The sequence below is a fragment of the Sus scrofa genome, chromosome 11, assembly GCF_000003025.6.
Source record: "Sus scrofa isolate TJ Tabasco breed Duroc chromosome 11, Sscrofa11.1, whole genome shotgun sequence".
In the NCBI taxonomy this organism is placed as follows: Eukaryota; Metazoa; Chordata; class Mammalia; order Artiodactyla; family Suidae; genus Sus; species Sus scrofa.
Genome location: NC_010453.5, coordinates 45,901,635 through 45,924,041, shown reverse-complemented (window position 1 = coordinate 45,924,041; position 22,407 = coordinate 45,901,635).

Sequence of the window (22,407 nt, the reverse complement as noted above, 5' to 3'; positions counted from 1 at the left end):
TCCTCCATTATATGTTTATATTTAGCTTCTATTTAGGCAGGCATCAATATAGCAGGAAACTTGCTAAGTAAAGCAAAGAATGCTGCCCACACAATCATGAATGAATATCATTGCCATGGGATGAAAATCCCTCATGGGCAGTGTTGTTTAGGCAGTTCTGTCACCATGGGGATGTTAGAATGGAGAACAGAGGGCATCTTGTAAGATCCTCACGTGAGGGAACGGACCTTGCCAACGCCTCTGCAAAGGAAAACATTTAGCATTCTACTTATATAGGCCAATCGTGGACACAACAGAGTTTTATTCTCGTTTAAAGTCTAAAGGCAGCTTCTGTGTTTGAGATCTTCCATACATCGCTCAGTAACCTCAGCATAGACGTTGCTTCCTCATGGAAACTTCTCCTCAGGTTACAAAGTACGTGAAAACAAGAGGGAGGGTGCCAGGGGGGGAAATTCCACTCTAAAGTGGGTTCGCTTGTATAATTTCAACAACAGTGACATTGATCAGATTTACTCCTATGGGAAAGTTACAGGAGATGGAATTATTGCCCCAGTGGTAAAGGCTGACTTCCCCATCTCTATTTTGGGAATAAATACTCTTTAAGAAATCCTTGAAGTGAATGATTAACACACACAGATTGCCAAACAAGACAGGAGATTTGCAGACCTGGGTAGTGGGACTTCCCATCTTCTGGCTTGGCTTACAGGGGCAGCCGTCCCTCCAGGTCCCACAAGCCCACAATGCATAAGTTCCACCACCACCACCACCACCCACCCCAACACCCCCTCCCTGCTCCCCCACCCCTGCTCCAGCCCCAGAGTGAGGCATTCTGGTCGACCTCAGGTTTCTACTGGTAGTCTACAGAGAAATAATACTTTACAATTCATCTGGATTTGTCTCTGATTTTTTAAAAGAACAATTTCATTCCCGCTAAGAGCGCATTTCCCAGCGTGTTTAAACAGAATGGGGCAGAGTGGATATAAAATTCTGGAAAGATCACATCTTACATAATTTTGCTGTATGAACTTCCTTATGCACTATTTTCTTTAACCAAGTTTTGTTCTGCACTGGGACCTAAGCTGAGAAACAATGTGAGAATGACTAAACCTTGCCTAGAAAAGGCATCATGATGACAATTTGAAAAGAATACTTAAAATAAAATTAAACCAACCCCGAGGCTCTCCTGAGAGACTGCATGCTTAACTGTAACATGGCTCCTTCTAGTGGCCTAAAAAAGGCTGGGCTTCACACTGCAGGCTTTGGAGACACCCAGCTGGAGTTGGAAAGAGCTCTGATACTCTTAGTCTGTGATCTTGAGGCATTTAACCTCTCGGGGCATCTGTTTCTTCATTTGTAAATTAAGGACAACAAAAGCACCTCCTGTCTAGAGTTGAGAGTATTAAATGAGATGCTACCTGCAAAGGACTTTGAACAGTGCCTATTACATAGGAGGAGTGAAACAAACATTTAACGTGTATTATTCAAAAACAGAGGAAACGAATCTATCAAGAGTGTTATGGACTTCCTAGTAGAAATGCAAAATGTCATTAACCTTGGGAGTATATGTATATATCCAGCCAGTGATGCTGTATGCACTTTGCACTCAGCAATTCTGGACAGGTCTGCAGGGTAACAGAGTTGAGCCCTTCAGAGCTGAGGGAAGGACTAAGAGGAAACCTATGAAGAGACTTCACCTGAGTCATAGAGAAGGACTTAAGGACACAGAGCTGACGTTGAAGAGGGAGAAGAGATCGTGAGAACTACTCATGTCTGCCCCTCAGATATTTGACCTAGCTCCTAAAGAATCCTTCACCAAAAGCTACGGTGTGGCAATAAAAGGACACAAAATCAAACAAAACAGAATGAAATAAGTGGGAAAGGAATTTACTAAAATGTGCTTGGAATGTTGAGTGCAAAATGGCAATCCTGGTCAAGCAGCATTGGCCACGGCGAAAGACATTGACAGGGGCTCTGGAAGATAGAGCCAGCCTTACAGAAAAATCTGTGTCCTGGATGAATCGCTTCAGGACTGGCACTGCACTCGGCTGTAGTGTGGACGTGGTAAGTGGGCACTGGTGCGGCATCATTCTGAAGGCACTGGCAACTTAACTGATGTGGTGGGGCAGCAGCATCAGAGGAGATATCTACAGGGACCCAGAGCAGGAGGGAAGGAAATGATGGCTGTCACGTGGCCAAAGAGAGGAACAACTGACTGAACACAGGTGAAACCACCACGGCAATTCAGAATTGTCTGTGCTGGTTGCTGCAATGAGCCCCACCCAGAAGAGGCACTTTCTCATCCAGACAGATACCTCTGGTCCAATTTCTGATGCTCATCCAGCAGAAGCTTTGCATGTCTGTTTCCACCAGGGCCACCCACATTAGACAACTTAAGGAGTCCAGGAAGGAATCCCTGTCGGAAATATCTACAACAAGCAAATACTCCTAATTGTAAAGTTTCTCATAGTGCTATAATTAAACTCTCACTTAGGGCTAAAAGTTTGAAGCCTTTACCTAAATGGGACGCTTTGTCTCTGACCCAGGAGTCTCATGCCTTTTGCCAGCACTCAACAAAACTCTGAGAGGCTAATGTGCAAATACGGTAACATCTCAGACCCTTCACAATCCTTGAAAAGGTTTAAGATCGCTACCATTAGGGAAACACAAAACACAAGCGTTACCACAACATATCTGCTAGAGTGGCGGAAGTTAAAAAATAAACTAAAATAGCAAGCACTGGCAAGAATGCAGAGCAGCTAGAATTGGTGAAAATGCAAAAATGGGACATCCACTTTGGAAAAAAAGTATGCAATTTCTTTCTTTTTGCTTTTTAGGGCTGTACCTGCAGCATATAGAAGCTCCTAGGCTAGAGGTTGAATTGGCGCTACAGCTGCCAGCTTATACCACAGCCACAGCAATGTGGGATCCGAGCTGAGTCTGCAAAATGCACCACAGCTTATGGCAACACCGGATCCTTAACCCACTGGGCAAGGCCAGGGATCAAACCCGAAACCTCATGGATCCTAGTTGGGTTTGTTAACTGCTGAGCCATGAAGGGAACTCTTTGCAATTTCCTATAAAGTCAAACACATATATGACTAGCAGTCCCACCTGCTACGGTTTACTTTTAACTTTATATGACATCCATCCATTTATATGCATCCATCCACGCAATGGAATACTGTTTGGCGATACAAAAGGAATAACCATAGAAGCACAGAACAAGTTGGATGAATCTCAAAGTGAAAGAAACAAGTCTCGAAAGATTACATACTGTAGGATTTCATTTATATGACATTCTCACAAAGGCAAAATTATAGGAAGAGAGACTGGATCAGTGATTGACAAGGGATCAGGATGTGGGACAATTGGGACTATAAATGGATGATATGAAGGAGTTTTTCTTAGGGTGATGGAACTCTTCAGTGTCCTGATTGTGGCAGTGATTACATGAGTCTATCCATGTGTTGAGTCATAAAACTGCATAAAACAAGTTTCCTGTATACTATTTTAAAAAATAAAATGATAATTTTACTAAAATTCTTACCAATGTAATCTTACCCACCATTTCACATGTTTCTGAACAATGCATTTTTTTTAGAAATAACTAATGTGTTGCAAAATGCACAGATCTTAATGGTACAGATGAGCAAGTTTTGACAATTTGGAATGTAATTCTAGATCTGTTTCTTTTGAGAAACATAGCTTTTTATTGTCATTTTCTCATCATGAATGTGACTATAGTTCATCGCATGATGCTATGACATATTTTCCTTCTTATTCTGTTCATCCTATATATGCTATCATTTACTCAACAGTACAAGGAAACAGTTTTAGTTAATTTATCACAGCTGAATGCATACTTTAAGGTACTATTTTACTTTTTCTGTTTCATCCATAATAAGACTCTACACTTTAATTATTTTTAATGCTCTAAATATATTGACATTATGTTAGTTTATGGAAAGAGTTTAAGAGGTTGCACTAAAACTTGAAAAACTCAGTGTTCAGCATAGGGATTGTTCAACCAGCTGTAATGAAGTATAATGAAACATAGTAATAAGCCTTTTTAAATACAAATACATGGCAAAAAAAAATTTTTTTTTGCCGTTTCTTGAGCCAATCCCGAGGCATATGGAGGTTCCTAGGCTACGGGTCGAATCGGAGCTTCAGCCACCTGCCTACACCAGAGCCACAGCAATGCAGGATCCGAGCCGCGTCTGCAATCTGCACCACAGCTCACGGCAATGCCAGATCCTTAACCCACTGAGCAAGGCCAGGAATCGAACCTGCAACCTCATCGTTCCTAGTCAGATTTGTTAACCACAGAGCCATGACGGGAACTCCAAAACAAATCTTTAAGCATATTTTATCTTTTCGTATCTGTGATTCAAATATACTGATAAAATGTTATGTGTTTGGAAAAATTTATCTCAAAATATATGTCAATACAAATATCAGGAAGTTTTTACAAAGAATCTGGATGACAGGTGAAACTAAGTATATTACTAAGGCGGAAAAGCACATTTCAGAAGAGCACATTTTTTTTTTTTTTTATAGCCACACACATGGCATATGGAAACTCCTAGACTAAGTGTTGAATCAGACCTGCCGATACAGGCCTAGGCCACAGCCACAGCAACACCGTATCTGGGCTGCATCTGGAATCTACATCACAGCTTGCGGCAATGCTGGATCCTTAACCCACTGAAGGAGGCTGGGCATTGAACATGCATCCTCATGGACACTATGTCAGGTTCTTAACCTGCTGAGTCACAACAGGACCTCCCAGAAAAGTACCTTTAATATGGCTTTTTTTTTTTTTTTTGGTTACAATATGTACACTAACCTATTTAATCATAATAACCATATGGAGAAGATACTGTTATTATAACACTTATTTACAGATGTGGTTAATGAAGTACAAATACATTTTTTTGAATTATCAAGCATAGATTTGCTAAGCTCATGTAACTTAAAAAGATCATTGAGGAAAACGATAATGAGATACCGCTACACACCCATTAGAATGGTTAAAATCCAAGACACTGGCAGTATCAATTTCTGGTGAGGATGCAGAACTATAGGGAATCATTCATTGCTAATGGGAATACAAATGGTACGGCCACTTTGAAAACAGTTGGGTGGTTTCTTACATAGCGAATTATGGTCTTACCATATGATCAGCAATCACACTCTAAGGCGTTTGTAGGATTTATATAGATATGCCACCCTTGAGGTAGTACTCTGTAAGTCTGGACAGCACCTAGTGACTTGCAAAGAAAACAGTATGGGAATAGGATGGGGGAAGAGTAACTCTTACAGTGGAAAAACTTAACAAACACTACCTCGGCCAGATGAAGGTCAACATCACAGTGATAAGTCATGTCAAGAGTGTGTTCCTTTCATCTGATGTGTTGAAAATGGCACTTGACCTCTGTGGTCTTCCTCCCCCAAATCTGTAACTTCCCTCTGGTCATAACTTGACCTATCACACGGATCGCAGCAGATGGACAGTTTACAAACTCCCTGAACAGAACACCTCGGAATGATGAAGATCATCTAAAACAAAGTCTGAGCAATGGTCACAGCCAAGAGGAGACATGATGACTAAATAGAAGGTAGTATCGTAGAAAAGAAAAAGTGCATTAGATAAAAACTAATGAAATCTAAATAAAGCATGAGCTTTCGATTAGTCCTTCAACTCAGTGGAATGGTCTTTCATTGTGTGTGTGATACGGTCCTCCTGTCTGCTTGCTCTTTCTCACCAGAATTCATTTTCATCAGATGCTGGATAACCTGGACTAATCCTCCAATTTTCTTATCTTTCTTCTTCTTCTTTTTTTTTCCTACATGTTTGTGGGAATGGGAATTGGTGCATCCACTATGGAGAACAATATAGAGCTTCCTTAAAAAACTAATTACAGAACTACCATATGATCCTGGGCATATATCTGAAGAAAACAATAATTCAAAAAGATACATGCACCACACCTCAATGTTCATTGCAGCACCATTTACAGTAGCCAAGACATGGAAGCAACCAAAATGTCCAGGGACAGAAGATGTGGTACATACAGATAATGGAATATTATTCAGCCATAAAAAGAAGTGAAATAATGCCATTTTTAGCAACATGGATGGACCTAGAAATTATCATACTAAGTGAAGTAAATCAGAAAGAGTGAGACAAATATTATATGAGATCACTAATATATGGAATCTAATAAAAATGATACAAAAGAACTTAGAAACTGACTCAAAGATTTTGAAACCAAATTTATGGTTATTACCAAATGGGAAATAGGAGGGAGGAATAAATTAGGGGTTGGGATTGACTATACATACTACTATATATAAAACAGATAGGTAACGGTCAGGGAAATCTACCAATAGTCTGTAAATACCCTATATGGGAAAAAAAGAATGGCTATATAGATATGTATTATTGATTCATTTTGCTGTACACCTAGAAGTAATACAACTTTGTAATTCAACCATATGCCAATAGAAAAAAAAAAACGCATTTTTTTAAGTACCCGAGTAACTGGGATTTCAACCCAGGCAATCTGATATATCAGGATAAAATTCTGCTAATCCAGCCACTCTTTTTTTTTCTTTTTTTTTTTAGAAGAGGGTGACTTCATAGAGTTAACATAAAAATGAAAAAAGATATAGAGCAAGTTTATCAATATGCAATTTTTAAAATTTTTAACCAACACAATTATGAAAGTGTACATATGTTTTATAATCAATAACTTGCAGCATGATAATCCTTAGAGCATGGCCAAAAAAAAAAAAATATATATCTAACTCAATGGCCAAGAGAATCATTAGTAAACATTGGAGCCTATTTTAGCCAACGCAAATGAATTTGTAGTCAAAGAAAAAGGTGATCAAATAGCTTTAAAAGAACATAAATAGCTATAATAATTTTTTTTAAAGACAATGAGAACTAAATAGGAACCCATTCAAACAAGCACAACCGTTTTACAATTCTTTCGCATTTTAACCGTGAAGAAATTAAGTGACAGGACCAAACCTGTTCTTTAACCAGTCAAGCAAGTAAAAATTACGATCGATACTGTAAAGAGAAAAATCTAACCCCAGCATTTCTGGCCTTGAGAATGAAGGTGATTCTTGGGTAACAAGCAGGCAATCTCTTTGATCAAAGATTGAACACTTCCCAGCATCTAATTTAGCACTTTCTGAGATCTCGCATTAAACACGGCAGTTAGCCTGTCTGCCTATTCACTTCTTTCCACCTTCAGAATGGGCTGAAAAATAATGGATGTCTCAGGAAAAACTCCTGGCAGGCATTTCCAAAGGTGCAGCATCTCTGTACTCTACTGGGAAAATAATGGAATTCAGACCCTCTTCTGGCTTGCTCTTTTCAATTTTCTACAGAATAACCTATTGTACATATAAACTGGAGTCCTCCTCCTATAACCTGAATGAGCCTGGGTTCAACTAGATTCTTTGAGAAAGACGGCTTTCCTCCTCTGCCTCCTTCCCTCCCCAGAACCCGGGCAGCACCTGTCGCTGACCTGTTCAGTCTTTTACTTTAACGATACTGGGAGAAGCTCCTTTATTTCAGGCCTTTATGAAGAGAAAGGAAGTGGATGGTCGCTCATGAACCTCTCATACATGATCAACCATATGACACACTACATAGTTAACCTCGGCATTAGCATATTTAAAACAAGTTACAAATCCCACGGAAGCTGTTCTTGTTTTAACCCCTATCTCTCTTTACAAAGCAACTGGTGCATAGATCCTGAAGCAGAGGTGACTAAGAGAAAAGTCTTTGTTCTCTTCCTGTCCTGACGCTCTTCATTTTCAACCTTCCTGCTTTTATGACCTGCATTAATCATCTTCTGGAGACTATATTGGTTAATTTACCATACTGGTCCTTTATCAGGACTTCTCTCCTAATGGCACAGTGATATCAGGCTTTTTGATGGCAAATGATCAAAGTTCAAATGTCAGATTCTCTGCTCACCGGGTATGTGAAACAAAAAATAAATCTCTCTGTGCCTCATTTTTCTGGTCTGTAAAATGGAGATAATATAATCTGCCTCATGAATTTATGGTGGGAATTAAATGAGTTGGACTGTAGGAGAGGTTAGCAGCCCAGGACTGCATGGGCCCTGCAGAAACTTGAGCCATTTAGTCACCACATTGTGAACCACCTCAAACCTATTAATAACCAGAGATCTGAGGAGCAAGGGCCTGTGGAAGGAAAACTGTAAAGGGAAAAAGGAAAGGGGGTGTGGGATAGAACGCTATGGCTCAAGTCTTAACTCCTGTGGGATTTGGCTGTGAAGAAATTCTTTTATGGATGTTAAGATATTTCTGAATTATTTTACCTCCACCCATAAGAGTGGCAGGAGAGAATCTCATTCAGTGGTGCGTTCCAAGTCCCTAAAAGGGAGGTGAAGAGATCATAGACTCTCAGCAGATGTTTCTGGAACAAAAGTTTCTGACAGTCTAGGTGGGACACTGGCCATGGGAGCCATTATCCTAGTCTTAGACCTGGTTTTAATTTCTCTCTCTAATCTGGGGAATGTTCACCTCAGTAGTCGAGATCAAGCTAGAAGTTTAGAGGATGGTTTTAAAGTCTTGGAGGGGCAGGAGGCTGCAGGCAGAGGTGTAATGCCAGCAAGTTGACCAAATGAGACGGTCATAAGCAGCAATCAACACAGGACCCAGCTTGAGAGCCTGTTGACATTCTGTGTAATTACTGCAAGTGCACCCTGGGTATCTACATTATTGTAAACTGCATTTCCAACACTGCATGGTGTTAGAAAGAAAAAAAAAAGCAATGGAGTTACAGCCATTAGCAATGCTGAATTGGAGCTCCTAGAAAATGTCAAGGAGATCTTAATTGTACTTTATAGAATGGTCTCCTAGGCTAATAAGATATGATCTAAAACCATTAGGTATGAGAAGGTAAACATTTTAAGATCCCCCCCTTTTTTTCGCCAAAAGGCTCTTCATCTCTATTTGACAACTCTCTTGTTCAGCCTTGAGGTAGAGCACAGCAGGGTTCTGAAATAGCAGATATTGTTTGTGACAGAGGCAACGGGGCCCCACGTTGGGGGAGAGGACTCCAAGATAACACGTAAGGAGCAAGGCTGTCTATAAATCTGGTTCCTAAGTCGCCCATCATCCATCCCCACCTCCCACCCTGGTGTGGGTGGTGGGGGGGGACAGGTATGCTCTAAAACCGATTCCCCTGTCACGTAGCATGCACTGCCAAAATGCTGGGAAATACCCATTATTCTGACAAGCTTCAGAACACATAAATCTATTTAACCTTATAAATGTCTGAGCTGCATTCTCTCAGGGTGGGAATCTTGCCAACAAAGAGCCATATATTCATGCCTTGTGTTTCCAATGAGGCTCTGAGCTAAGACCATAGATCCTTGAATTTCTGTAGCTGTTGGAGATTTTATAGTCTCTGCGCTTCCATTATTGACAGAAGTCACCAGCAATCAAATATACCGGTCACTGTTTCTCTGTTGCATGAACTCCAAAGTCTTGTTTTCTGTTTCTGGTTCAAGGAGCACACTTTTTACCTTGGTTCTTCTTTTTCATTGATTTCACGTGACAATAACATGAAGCAGTGTTTTCTATCTACTCCTCAGTAAGACATATGCCTGAGGGAGAGGTAAAACCCTACCCTGTCAACAAAAGGGAACAGCTGTTGATGACCTCTAAAGAGGAAAATATGTGAAAAAATACCAAAAATTAATATATGTTTGAATTTTACACGTGTGTCCAGTTAAAATTCATTAAGTGAAAATCCAAGTACTAAGGCAGAACTTGACTTAAATAGTTACTCCAGTTAGAAAGGATGAGTGGCTATAATTTTGCAATTTGGTTCTGTTTGTAAACACAGCTTAGAAATCATTGTTCAGACTTGTGGGTTTTGGTTCGTTTGTCTCAATCTTGTGCGTAGTCTGGCAGGCAACCTAATGCTTCTTTATACCTTTGTTTCTCTATTTGTCCAGGGGAGAACATTACCACGAAGTGAAATTTGTATAGTGCTTTGGGACACCTGCACAAATTGTGCCGTTTCAAATAGATATTTAGACGGGTATTTGTTCAGTGCACTGCAAAATCAGAATACTTTTCTTAATGCTGGTTGGGTCGTGTTTACTAAAGTACGTTTGTTTCATTAAACATTAGCTGTTGAGGATTAGATGTTATATGAAACGGCCTACTTTTGTCCAATACATTTATGAAACTCTAAGGTAAACAAAGTTAAACAAAAGCCTTGTAACAAGACTTCTCAGAGCCTTTACTATGCTAATGAGCATTCTGGATCTCCCAAAGAGGTATGGTATGTGGTGTTTCCCAAACTTATTTAACAAAGCACTTTGGAGAAGGGAACTTTTTCATCTGGGGTCAGAGAAAAGCTTTTGTGAAATGCTTGGCAGAAGAATGAACACCATTAATAAGTGCCACCCTAAAATTTTAAAGAGGAAGCATAGTGTTGAAAAGCATCTCTGTACTTTTAACATTATATAAGAAGCCACCTTAGTTGACATGCACTTACTCACAGATCAGCTTTTCATGACTATAAACAATACTGGTTGAATCATATTGAACTGCTGGTTTTGTAGGTCAAAAAATGATGGAACACCAGCATTTTCACGTATTTCTCCCTAGTGTCAATGGCCCTGGTGGACTGAACCATGGGGCTAGTGGGCTAAATGCTAGTTGTCTGCAAACGTTCACTCCCACTAGTTGATTTATATGTTGACCAGAATCAATTGTATTGGTTTCAAAACATTTTATGACAGTTGTGCTTGTTCTTGTAACTGCATAATTTAACTCTTTATTATGTAAACTCTTAGACTATAAATCTGAGTATAAAAGAAAGTTTTTGGATTCTGTGAAAACTAGATTGAAAGCTACTTATTATAAAAAGATTTAAAAAATTACTATTAGGTGTTCCCATTATGGCTCAGTGGGTTATGAACCTGACATAGTCTCTGTGAAGATGAGGGTTCTATCCCTGGGCTCACTCCTCTGTGGGTTAAGGATCTGGTATTGCCACAGAGTTGTGATGGAGGCCTGCAGCTGCAGCTCTGAGTCAACCCCTAGCCCAGGAACTTCCATATGCCACAGGTGCTACAGTACAAAGAAAAAAAATTACTGTTAAATAAGGTATAGGTGAAATATTCTAAAAGATTGGAGGAGGGAATCTTTTTTTTTTCTTTTTCTTTTTTTTTTTTTTTTTTTTTTTGCCACACCTGCAGCATGCAGAAGTTCCAGGCCAGGAATTGCGGACTGAACCTGAACCACGGCAGTGACAACACCAGATCCCTAACCTACTCAGCCACCAGGGAACTCCGGAATCTTAAAATCACACACCTCTGCATTCTGCATTTTAAGTTATTTTTCTCACTGTACGTCAAATAGGCTGAAACTGAAAACTTAGTATGGTATGTTATAGGTGTGGTTTATAGGAAGAAAGAATCAGAATTCCTATCAGAAGACCTATACCCAAAAAAATGACTTTGATCCTATGTCAAAGATTGATGAATATAGAAGGTTATATACAAATGTTTTAATAACTGGTATGGTTTTGACACTGACCAATCAGAACACATGCCTATCATATCAGGGAGGAATCTCAAAGATACACAGTTATACAGCCATGCCAGCGCATGCTGGCTAAATGTCCACCACGCCAACAAATTTTTTAGGTTAAATATAATGTTTTGATAGTTTACATCATTAAAATTTTTTTTGTTTGTTTTAGACAAATGTTTCGATTATCTGGCCCAATGCTATTCCTGATCACCTCGAAGAAGACTTTCTGGAATTGCTACTACTGTAGACAATAAAAGGAACTGGTTTAATACAAGGTACTTTCCACATACATCATTTCCTTTAAAGATCAGGAACTAAAGAAAGAAGGTTGGCCCCTGTCAGCAAATGTCCTGAAGGAAGGAGGTGGAGGATATAGAAATCAGAAATTTTTTTTTTTTCCTTTTTAGGACTGCACCTGTGGCACGTATATGTTCCGGGCTAGAGGTCAAGTTGGAGCTGCAGCTGAGGCCTACTCCACAGTCACAGCAACACCAGATCCAGCTTATCTCATGGATGCTGTGACAGTTTTTTCCTTCTTCTTATTTTGTTCCTGTATACTCTATTTACTCAAGAGTAAAAAGAAACAGTTGTAGGTAATTCATCTCAGCTGAATACATACTTTAAAGTAGTATTTTACTTTTTCTCTTTCATCCATAATAAGACAATTCTTTTTAATACTACAAATATATCCACATTATATTAGTTTACAGAAAGTTTCAGAAGTTTCACTAAAAATTGAAAACCAGTGTTCAGCATAGGGATTGTTCAACCAGCCAAAATGAAGTATAATGAGACACAGTAAAAAGTCTTTTTAATATAAATACATGGCAAAAAAAGAACTTTGAAAGCATATTTTGTCTTTTTATATATCTATGACTCAAATATACTGATAAAACATTATTTGTTTGGAAAAATTTATGTCAAAATATATGTCAATACATATCATGAACTTTTTACAAAGAATCTGGATGACAGGTGAAACGAATGAAGTATATTACTAAGTCAGAAAAGCAAATTTCAGAAGAGTAAATTTTTTTTTCTTTTTAGGACAGTACCTGTGGCATATGGAAGTTCTCAGGCTAGGGGCTGAATCAGAGCCGCAGCTGCCAGCCTACACCACAGCCACAGAAATGTGGGATTCTAGCTGCATCTTCAATCTATAGCTCAGCTTGTGGCAATACTGGATCCTTAACCCAATGAGTGAGGACAGGGATTGAACCGGCATCCTCATGGTTACTATTTGGGTTCTTAACCCACTGAGCTACAATGGGAACTCCTAGAAATCAGAATTTAATGACAAGGATAATTACCTTGTTTTGGTGAAAGGAAAAGGGAGAAAAAGAAAACAGATTGGAATGGAGATTCTAGGTTTGGGCAGAACCATCTGAATATTTGTTGCTTAGAGACAGTTTCTGACAGAGATGAGTACTCAGTTGGAGGAAATTAGGGGATGATTAAGCCGAGTGAGTGACTTCCCCCATGTCTCACATTCAAATCACTATTCAGCTATAAGATGGATAATGTGCAGGAGTATACTGTGGGCTGACTACCCAGGTCTCAAAACCATCATCCACAGTTTAGCCAGTACAATTGGAGGCTCAGAAATCAGGATGAAATCCAAACACCAAGAAGAAAAATATTACAATGAACCCTCTCAGTGGACAAAAACATAAGAAGATCTATTCACAACTCGCAGCTTTTAATTAGATAGAAGTACTATAGTTGAGATTAATTCCAGTATCTTTTGAGGCAGAAAAATGAGTATAAAAGAATGATTTAAAAAAAAATTATGGTTATGCCAAAGTGTTAGTTTTCTTAAATTTCACTTCTTTGGAATCAGTCATCTCATCTTCTGAAATATCAGTTACTATGAATCTGCGTCAGGAGAAAGGCCATGAGTGGGAAGCTACTGTTTCCATCGGGAAGTGGCTACTGGCATTGTAGCTCAGTGCTTAGCTCTGTCCTGGGAATTTGTGGGCTTTAGATGGGTTCTGATGTGAGGGTCACTCCCAGAGGTTCTGAATCAAGCACTCTGTGAGACTGCTGAGGCTCCAGATTTTCAAAGATTCCCACCTCAAGGGTTGTCCCTGGACCTGCTGAGTTCCCATCACCCGGGAACCTGTTAGAAATGCTGGAGATGTGGACGTTTCTGATGGGGCTCAGCAGAAATGAACTCAACTAATATCCAGAGGATGTGAGTCCAATCCGTGGCCTCACTCAGTAGGTTGAGGATCCGGCTTTGCCAGGAGCTGCAGTATCGATTGCAGGCAAGGCTCGGATCCCACGATGCTGTGGCTGTGGTGCAGCTCCAATTCAACCCCTAGCCCAGGAACTTCCATATGCTGCACCTATGGCTCCAAAAAGAAAAAAACAAAACAAAATAACAGCCATGCTGGAGATCAAATCCCAGCCGAGACCTTCAGAGGATCAGAATTTGCAATTTCACAAGACTCCACTCCATATGAAAGCTGGAAGATCCGAAAAATGTTTCTCAGAGTATTCTCAGAGAATCTTCATGAGAATCCCTTGAGGTATTTATCTATTTATTTTGTTTCACAAAATGTAGATATTTTTGGCCCCAATTTAGCTCCTGAATGAAGACCTGGGGAAGAGGGAGGGTTTGGGTGAGGCAGGGGCAGGGGGGAGAGGTGAGGTGGGTCTGGAGCCTAAGGAATCAAAATTTAGCCGTCACTCAGTAACTCTCATGATGGTCCAAACTGAGAGCCACGGGGTGGGAAATAGGAAGAGGTGGGGAAAGGGTACCTGCTTTCAACTGTATAATGATTAAGGTCTGAGGATCTAGTGTAAAACAAGGCTGTCTATAGTTGATCACACTGTGTGGTAAAATTGAAATTTGCTACGAGAGGAGAACTTAAACGTTTTCACCAAAGACAAAGGATAATATGAGGTGATGGTTGTGTTGATTAACTCGATAGAGGAGTCCTTTCTGATGCACATTTAGAACAAATCATCACACTATACATTTTAAATATCTGACAACTTTTTGTCAAGCATACCTCAAGAAAGCTGAAAAACGAAATAAATAAACTGAGATCTAGTGTTTTAGAGAAGGTGCCTTGAGACTTGCCAAGAATGCTAAGGTCCTAGATCTGAAAGGTGGTGGAAGAAGTTGAAAGCCAGGCAGAGAGCGCCAGGCATGGGGGATTAATGAGCACAAATATTCAGTCATGAAGCAGCCCCCTCTACTTCAAAAGTTGAAACAATATTAGCTTAAAGGAGAAGAAGATGCTCAGAGCATTAATTCTGGGGAAATTTGTGTTCAGTTTTTTTTTTTTTTTTTTTTTTTTTTTTTTTTTTTTTTTTACTTGCTGTGCCCATGGCATGTGAAAGTTCCAGGGCCAGTGATTGAATCAGCTACACAGCAGTGACCCAAACCACAGCAATGCCAGATCCTTAACCCACCAGGCCAACAGGACCTCTGTGCCTACTCTTTTTAAAATGTGTCAGACTTCAGGGAATAATCTAAAATGCTCGCTTATATTTCTCAGAGCACCAACAATTAACTGAGGTTTGAGATCAATTCTAGTGTTTTTGTTTCTCATCAGAGTTTAAAACAGCTATTATCAGAGTTCCTGTTGTGGTTCAGTGAGTTAAGGACCTGACATAGTATCCACAAGCATATATGTTTGATCCCTTGCCTCACTCAGTAGGTTAAGGATCCTGCTTGCTGCAGGCTGCACCATAGGTCGCGGAAGCAGCTCAGATCTGGTGTTGCTGTGGCTGCGGTGTAGGCCTCAGCTGCAGCTCCAAATTGACCCTTAATCCAGGAACTTCCATATGCTGAAGTGTGGCCATAAAATACATGGATAGATAGATAGATAGATAGATAGATAGATAGATAGATAGATAGATAGATAAAATAGCCATTTGCACAAATAAAGCTCATTGTTATGTATCCTAGAACCTCTTGTAGAATTGATTGACATAAACGTGTCTAAATTTTTTTTTTTTTGTCTTTTTGTCTTTTGTAGGGCCACAACCACGGCATATAAAAGTTCCCAGGCAGGGCTCCAATCGGAGCTGTAGCCACCAGCCTATGCCTGAGCCACAGCAACATGGGTTCTGAGCTGCATCTGTGACTACACTACAGCTCACGGCAATGCTGGATCCTCAACCCACTAAGGGAGGCCAGGGATCAAATCAGCAACCTCATAGTTCCTAGTCGTATTTGTTAACCACTGAGCCACAATGGGAAGTCTAAACATGTCTAAATTTTTTTTTTCAGCAATCCCACTCTTGGGCATATATCTGGACAAAACTTTCCTTAAAAAAGACACATGCACCTGCATGTTCATTGCAGCACTATTCACAATAGCCAAGATATGGAAACACCCCAAGTGTCCATGAGAGATGTTGGATTAGGAATATATGGTATATATATATACATACACAATGGAATACTACTCAGCCATAAAAATAACAAAATAATGCCATTTGCAGCAACATGGGTGGAACTAGAGACTCTCATCCTGAGCGAAGCAAGTCAGAAAGAGAAAGACAAATACCATATGATATCACATATCCAGAATCTAATATATGGCACAAATGAACCTTTCCACAGAAAAGAAAATAATGGACTTGGAGAATAGACTTGTGGTTGCCAAGGGGGAGGAGGAGGAAGTGGGTTGTTTAGGGAGCTTGGGGTTAATAGATGCAAACTATTGCCTTTGGAATGGATTAGCTGAGCAATGAGCAGTGAGATCTTGCTGAGTTGCACTGGGAACTATGTCTAGTCAGTTGTGATGGAGCATGATAATATGAGAAAAAAGAATGTATACATGTATGTGTAACTGGTCACCATGCTGTACAGTAGGAAAAAAAACATATTGGGGAAATAACAATTGATTACAATTTAAAAAAATTGAAAAAATAAAAAAATAATTTTTTTTCCTGCTCATACCACAGCAAAGTAAGTTCTGGCTGTGTTTCTAAACACAGAAGAAAGAGCATCCTTCTAGGATAGCTGTTCTTACCCAACCATGGAGGGAGCAGAAATCAAACCTTGTGGCGAAGAAGAGTCAGTTCTATGTAGCACTTAGATAGCATGGCGTTGGCTTCTCACATGGGTGTTAACATGTTTCCCCAATTCCGGAATAAAAAACAAAATTCCACTGTAGTCTTTATTTATTCTAGTAATTTAGGTGCATATACATCAATTCATGGCCATCGTCATGGGTCTTGGCAGCATCTTACTTTGTTTTTGTATTAGTTTGCTAGGGGTGCTATAATGAAGTATTACAAATTTAGTGCCTTAAAACAGCAGAAATGTTGTCTCACAATTCTGATTTCAGATTTCAGAAATCTGAAATCAAGGTGTCAGCTGCACCATGTTCTCTCTGAAAGCTCCAGGCAAAGGCCCTCTGTCTCATTCTGCCTAGTTTCTGGTGGTGACTGGCAATCCATGGCCTTTTGTTACAGGCACTACTCCCAATTCTATGTGTGTCTTCACATTTTTTCCCCTCTATGTCTCTCTGTGTCCCTTGTTTTCTTTTGAGACCATCAGTCATGTTGGATTAAGGCCCACCATGCTTCGATATGACCTCATCTTAACTAATTACATCAGCAATGATCCTGTTTCCAAATAAACTCACATACTGAGGTTCCGGGAAGGACATGAATTTGGAACTATGTACTTCGACCCAGTTCAGTTTGATGCCATTTTAAAAATTCATTAGTTATTATTGTTTTTCTCCTTTATTCTCCTTCCCATTCTCTTCCATCCCTATAGATAGCAATATTTAATTATACTGCATATGTCTTTCCATTCTACTTTCCTTCTTTAGATAAATAAGCATCCTTGAAAAGGTAGTGTTGTTAAATGTATACCAATGGAGTTTTAAAGTGGAAATAATGGAGTTGTGCCACATACTTCATTTTATTTCATACTTTTTTGCTCATTATTTTATTTTTATGGTCTTTCAGGTTGATATAGTTAGTTAATTTAGTTAATTTCTTCTCATTGCTCCATATTCCATCATCAGCAAATACCATGTATAAGCATACAGACCCTTAGTGATAGACATCTAAGCTACTTCTGCCTCTTCGCTATTACAAACCACCATATATGGCAATAGTCACTTGCATCTGCATTTCCTGTGGACTTAAGCTGAATTCTCTGGAACATATACCAAAAGTAGGATTCCTGTCCTATATTAGCATCAGTGTCCTGTATCTGACTTCACTGGGTCCTAATAGACTGCTGTGCGAAATTGCAGCACCAACCGCAGGATCACCAGCAATGGCTGAGAGAGTCCATCTTGTTCTCCCTTACAACCTTATTCAACCTTCTAAACTGTGTCCAACTGATTGTAAAGAGAGGTGTCTCATAGCTGTTTTAACTAATATGTACAATTCTCCAGTTACTAGTGAGATTAAGCCAGTCAGCATTTTCTTCTCTGAATTGCTCATTTTTATCCATTCCCCATTTTTCTATGGGATACTTTGCATTTCTCTTGCTAATTTTCAGGAGTTCCTTATATACTTCATATATAATCCCCCTTCCCCGCCCCAGATATCTCTGACTCACTTAAGGAACCTATAGACTTCTTCTGGGAGCAGAAATCTTAATTTTGGTTTAACCAAATCCATCAGCTCTCCTTTGGTTTGGTCTTTGAGGTCTTCTTTCAGAATCTCCTCCTCAGCTCTCCCACCCACAATCATGAAAATAGTCTCCTACATTTAGTTTTCTCAGGTTTGAGTTTTCCATTCACATTCATATAATTATAATTCATGTAAGCTATTTAAAATTCTTCAGTGACTTTCAGAATGGAGTTCAAAATCTTTCTCAGAGTGTATGAGGTTCTCTTAAAAATTCCTCAGAATCTTCTAGCTTATCTCTCAACACTTTCCATCTCTTCACATCTTAATATGCTGAATTTTTCACCCGTCTAAGTTTGCCACACATTCTCTGTCTGGGCTTGGCATGTGTCTTCTCCTTGGCTTGGTGTACTCTCACCACAGCTTTACTGAACTGATTCCCATGCATCCCTCAGGGCTGTGCTTGGACATCATCTCCTTTAGGAAGTCTTCCTGGACTCCAGGACTGGATGAGCCAACCCCCTGTGTGCTCTCCATCCCTGGTCAGAGTATATTGGTCATAGTATATCATGCTACAATGTGACTGTCTGTTTCTACCACTAGATTATAAGTAATTTGGGGGAATGGACCAGGTCATAGTCATCTGAAGGCTTAGGTGGACTTAGGTCCACAGTGCCTAACCTATTTTTTGGCGTCTTCAAAAAGTCTACACACAATAAGTACTGGAGAGGGTTTGGGGAAAAATCGAAAACTATTTCACTGTTAGTGGGAATGTAGATTGGTGCAACCACTGTGGAAAACAGTATGGAGAGTCCTCCAAAGACTACAAATAGAATTACCATTTGATCCAGCAATCCCACTCCTGGGCATCTATCCAGAGAAAACCAAGACTCAAAAAGATACATGTACTCCAATGTTCATTGCAACACTGTATACAACAGCCAAGACATGGAAACAACCTGAATGTCCATGGACAGAGGAGTGGCTAAAGAAGATGTGGGACATATACACAATGGAATATTACTCAGCCATTAAAAGGAATGAAATACCAGCATTTTTAGCAACATGGATGGACCTAGAAATTATCATGCTAAGGGAAGTCAGACAGACAATGAGACACCAACGTTAAATTCTATCACTTACATGTGGAATCTAAGAAAAGGACACAATGAACTTCTTTACAGAACAGATACTGCCTCACAGACTTTGAAAAACTTATAGTTTCCAAATGAGACAGATTGGAGGGTTGGGGGGCTGGGCTGGGCTGGGGGTTTGGGATGGAAATGCTATAAAACTTGGTTGTGATGATCATTGTACAACTATAAATGTAATAAAATTCATTGAGTAATTTTAAAAAACTGGTGTTCCATTGTGGCTTAGCAGGATATGAAGCCAACATCATGTCTGTGAGGATGTGGGTTTGCTCCCTGGCCTCACTCAGTGGGTTAAGGATCTGGAATTGCCACAAGTTGTGGCATAGATAGAAGATGTGGCTTGGATCTGGCATTGCTGTGGCTGTGGAGTAGGCCTCAGTTGCAGCTCTGATTCAAGCCCTAGCCCAGGAACTTCCATTTACCATGGGCGTGGCCATAAAAAGAAAAAAAAAAAAAAAAAGCTAATTCAGTCTCTGCCATAATCTAGAGAAAGTTTTCTTCCTACCTATGGCAGTTTGACCATGGGGCTTCCTGCGTTAAGAAAAAAGAAATATTACATCAAAGGAGTTCTGAGCACTCAGGAAGAGGAGGTGGAAGGAGGGAGGGAGAAAAGGTGGGACAGAGGCAGAGGAAGTAAGTAATCAATCACCAATGCTTCCTTTTTGGCGCCAAAATCTTGCAAAGTGTATTAATCTGAAGCTGAGTACACATTAGCCCCAAGCTTGGTGACTTGAAACAGAAAACATTTATTTCTGTGAGTTAACAATCTGGGCTTTCCTTCCTTCAATGGGTCCTCTGGCTCCAGGCCTCTCACAAGTCTCCTGTCCAGATGTTGGCCAAGGTATCAATCAACTGACGCCCCTGTGAAGGGGGGGGTCACTTCTAGACACATGGTTGTCAGGATTTAGCTCCTGGTGGGTGGGTGAACTGAGGGCCCCTCCTCCTTGCAGAATGTAGTCTGGAGGCTTCTCTCAGTTACTTGCCATATGGGCCTCCCTATGCAGCGGTTTATAACAGGGCACCTGGCTTCCACCCAAATGAGCTAGAAGAGCCAGTGAAGGGAGCAAGAGAGAAGCCACAGTCTTTTTGTAAACCTAGTCTCGGAGGTGACATTCTGTCCCTTTGGTACATTCCATTTATTAGAAGCAAGTCACCAGGTTTGGATCATATTCAAGGGAAGAGGATTATACTAGGATGAGATTATCAGAAGGTACAGAAATCACTGGGCAGCATCTCTCAGGCTGCCTGATGTTTAGAGTTTTATTGCAGTGAGAAAGCCAAAAGCAATGAGGAGGGTTTTTTGGTTTTGTTTGTTTTTGTTTTTTTGTTTTTGCCTTGCTCCCTGTCGGAGTTTGGGAAGGTCATCGTTTCAGAGAGGAGTTCCATCTATGTGGAGTGGCCCATGTGGGAATAAAAATATGATACGGGAGAGTTATGCAGAGATGGCTGGGGTCCTAAGCTTCCCTCTCCTCCAAAGTGGAGTGGCATGGGCCTAGAATTCCTCACACCAGCAGCCCTAACAAAAGGCCTTCATGCCAAAGGGAAAAGTGACTCTTGTTTCTGAGGCCATGGTTCTGATGGTCTATTCAGAGGCCAGATAGAGAAACTGGGTAAGATTCATAAAGGCGGGTCCAACCATTTAGGTCTAAAGTGGGGGCTGCATGAGGAAGGGATCAGGCCTTTGATTGAACCAAGCAATCAGATCCTGAGTTGCTGCTTTGACCATTTCAGCAGTGGATGCCATCTGAGCATCTGCAGTAGGGAAGGCACAATGCAATGTCACCCAGGCCAGCAAGCCCAGAAGATGGCCCAAGCACCTGCTTGCACACATCCAAGGCTCCATGCTCTGTTACCAAACACCTCCCACTGTTCAGCCAGCATTGCCTGGAGAAGGAGCACATGGAATCGGAAGGGCATCTGGAAGATTCAGCTTATTTACCTGCCACTGACTGCCTCCATCAGGAGAGAGTGAGAAACTTCTCAAATGTAAATGGCCCCCCTCTTTGGGAAGGACCAGGGGTTGGGATTGGCATATGCATGCTGTGGTAGACAGAATGACTGGCCAACAGGAACCAGCTGTAGAACACAGAGAACTCTGCCTAATATTCTGTGATAACCTGTATGGGAAAAGAATCTGAAAGAGAGTGGAGGTGTGTACATGTATAACTGAATCACTTTGCGGTACAGAAGAAACTATCACAACATTGTAAATCAATTCCACTTCAATAAAACTTTAAAAAATGAATAAAAAAAATCTCCACACCCTTGCTGTCCATCTCCCATGATGGGAGAAGGAGACTAGTTATGGAATGTAAGCTCCATTTTCTCGAAGCCTCTGAACTGTCGTGTTTATGTTTGCAACCCTCGCTACATTAGGAACAGGGATTTTCCTTGAAGAATTGATTATAAAATTAGGAATACTGTGTGTTCAATAATTATTTCCAGTTGTGCAATACATTGGATGGAAATAATTTTTTAAAATTATATAGCATATAAGAGGGGCAATTTTCTACGAGGAAAAAAGTAAAAAATAGAGGAAGATACAGGGGATTTGTATTGTGTGTTTGTGTGTGCATGTGTATGGAGGTGCAGGTGGTAGTATTAACTAGGAGAGTCAAAGTAGGCTTTGTTGAGAAGATGAGACTTAAGCAAAGAGTTAAGGACATGAGGGAGTTAGCCAAGGACATATCTGGGGAAAGGACATGTTAGGCAGAGGAATAACTAAGGCTTTAAGACAGGAGTCACTATATATATATATATATGACAGAAGGCAATTGTATGCAATGTGTGTGTATATGTGTGTGTTTGTACACTCATTGAACATGTCCCAACCCATAAATAGCTGTGGTTTATTGGGTCTAGTGTTAGGAATATCAACTTAGATATTTGAAAAGATAGAAAGACACACGTGGAACAGCAAATCTTTCTACTGTCTCAGAGATAATAAGACAGTAAGAAATGTTTAAAATACAGAGTTATATATCTCAATGAAGAATAATATTGGGAGTTCCCATCGTGCCTCAGTGGTTAACGAACCTGACTAGTATCCATGAGAATGCAGGTTCGATCCCTGACCTGGCTCAGTGGG